The sequence below is a fragment of the Panicum virgatum genome, chromosome 2N, assembly GCF_016808335.1.
Source record: "Panicum virgatum strain AP13 chromosome 2N, P.virgatum_v5, whole genome shotgun sequence".
In the NCBI taxonomy this organism is placed as follows: Eukaryota; Viridiplantae; Streptophyta; class Magnoliopsida; order Poales; family Poaceae; genus Panicum; species Panicum virgatum.
This window is the reverse complement of record NC_053146.1, coordinates 62252717-62255053: the sequence shown is the minus strand read 5'-3', so window position 1 is coordinate 62255053 and position 2337 is coordinate 62252717. Positions and strand designations below refer to the sequence as shown.

At 47.6% G+C, this 2337-nt stretch overlaps 1 long non-coding RNA gene across 2 annotated transcripts; it reads right to left on the bottom strand.

Moving 5' to 3' along the window:
* Positions 1–951: 951 nt before the first annotated feature.
* Positions 952–2337, bottom strand: LOC120661689. 2 transcript variants are annotated; one of them, XR_005670022.1, is made up of 3 exons: positions 2151–2329; positions 1706–1901; positions 952–1563 (listed from the first exon to the last, which is right to left on the bottom strand). It is a non-coding gene; the product is annotated as an uncharacterized LOC120661689 (long non-coding RNA). The 2 variants fall into 2 exon arrangements; XR_005670021.1 differs by having other exon boundaries at positions 1706–2337.

The window sequence follows — 2337 nt, the reverse complement described above, 5'->3', positions numbered from 1 at the left end:
CTTTTCACTCAGGGTTAGGGTTAGTATTTCAACTTTTGAGTTGGATTTCTCATCAATTCTCTCTGTTCTTTCTCTGATTCTTTCGATTCGAGTTCGAATCCATCTTTCCCCTACTGGATCTATGCGCTAGCAAGGCGACTGATACCATTGTTATACTGTTAGGATCCCTAGAACATAGATCAGTGAGGGTTTCCATTCTCTTTTCCTTTTCTGAGTACAAGATCCCTAGATCTACAACAACTACATAGAGAAAAGAGGGAGTGGAGGACCTTCTGTGCCACCAGTGGAGCTCGAGCCGGCCATGTCTTGGTCGTTGATGGAGATCCGCTCAAAGGCGGCGACGAGCGGTGCAGAGAGGTCGAGGATGGCGTGTCGGCGTCGAGGACGATGGCGGCGACGGCGGTGGCGGAGCTTCCCGCTGCTCCAGCGCCCCCTAGTAGATCGGCTTAGGGTTTATGTGGGTGAGGGTGTTGGCGCGGTGAACCTCGTACCGAGCGCCCCGGCCCCTCACCCCTATTTATTATGGCGCTGTGTTACGGGGGCCCACCAGCCAAAGGAAGGCTGGGCGCCCCCGATCAGGCGCATGGGGAGACCAAGGCGGAGCTAGGCTTTGCCGTTGGGCAAAAGCCCAGTCCGAGATCAAGATCAACACTAACATAATGATGCATCTGGCAGCATGGGGCGCATCTTCTTCTGCCTGTTACTCCATGCCCATGGACCATGGTGGTGCTGTTCTTTACATACGCTGCCACACCGATGTAACGACGCTGACACAGAGAATGCATGTGTCCAAATTTCCAAAAGCAAATGGATACTTGGTTCACAGTGGAGTTTTGCACAAAGTATATTCTTTTGTTGTTCTGAACGGTACTGCTGAATAGTCTAGCAGTCTACATCAACTTTCTAGTGGTAACAAAATGACCGTATCAGTGACAAACAAAAGTCGTTCCATGAATATGTTTGGTAGCCAAAATTTCCCTTTGTACGTTTTACAAAATTTAGACATCTATTGCTCGAAAAAAAAATAGACATCAAATCGGTCGCCCATGAATTGGCAAAAAGGTGAACTAAGATGTCATACGAAATGGAATCTTGCCAAGATTTGCTAACAAGTGGCTCTTGCTCTTTGGCTTCAAACCAAACAAGCCAAAATCCATGCGAAAATTTATTATCCCAAATTTTGGCACAAAATAGACAGCTGCCAACATTCCTTTTGCATGCAACAATATCAATACTCTTCTTTTGTACGGGAACATTACCGATACTGTTGGACAAGGTCTCTCCAACTAATCTAGAATTCGCAAAAATCATTGACCACAAGCAAAGCAAAGCTTATGCTGAAAACCGAGGTGGTCGAACGGCCATTTCTTTCGAAAGTGATCCTTACAGGAAGCAATTCCTACGCGCAATGCATCTTTGTATCTTAGTAAGATGTCACGTTCACAATCCTGAGTTCCCACTTGTGACTGAGCAGAACTTCTTATACTGTCTCTTGTTGTCAAGTCGATATTATCATCATCTTCCTTTCAAAAAATATTATCATCATCAGAAACTTTCTGCAGACTGCAGTTGAAGCCTCAACGTCAGAACTCAGCAACTATGGTTTATGTTCTATAGTACTCTTTGATAAGAAGTAAATACATTGTTCTCTGAAACTAATGAATATAAGTTGACTCGAAGAGCATGGCAGAATGAAATGACTCACCAATCATATGTACTCAAGTCAGTAGCCAACAACGACCACGATTCCACTAAATAGAGATCCAGAACAAGGACAATTCAAAGGCTGGAACCTCTACTTGCATGTTCAGCGAACTCATTCGTATCCAGCTCTAGCGCTCCGGCTTCCTCCAGCAACTCATTCACCCTCAGAGAAATGCTGCAGCCACTTCTAATAAGACCTGCAGTGTGAGCAGAAAAAAATAAAAAGACACATCGCACGTTACTCGAGCCGGAATACGGCCACGGGGTGGGCTTGACTATCAATTCCCGAGTCTGAACAGGATCTGAGATCTCAAAGAGGTGATGGACGGATTTGCTATGATTCGAATCAGTCCGCGAGTGGGCGTAGCCGCGTAGTGATCCGCATCGGCGGGCGACGGTGGCGGCAAGACTAGCCGGATTCAGGAGCAGGGCAGTTTAATCGGTACCTGGTTTTGGATCCCGACGTGCTTGGCGATGCGATTGGAGCCACCACCCTCCCGACGTGGGTTTCTCCTGCCATCCGCTGGGCTCCCTGCGCCTCCATGTCCCTCCGCGCTCTTCCTCTCGCTGCTCGCTTCAGCGGACTTCGTTGCAGGAAGGGGAGGGGGGGAGGAGACCAAAATGGCGATATAA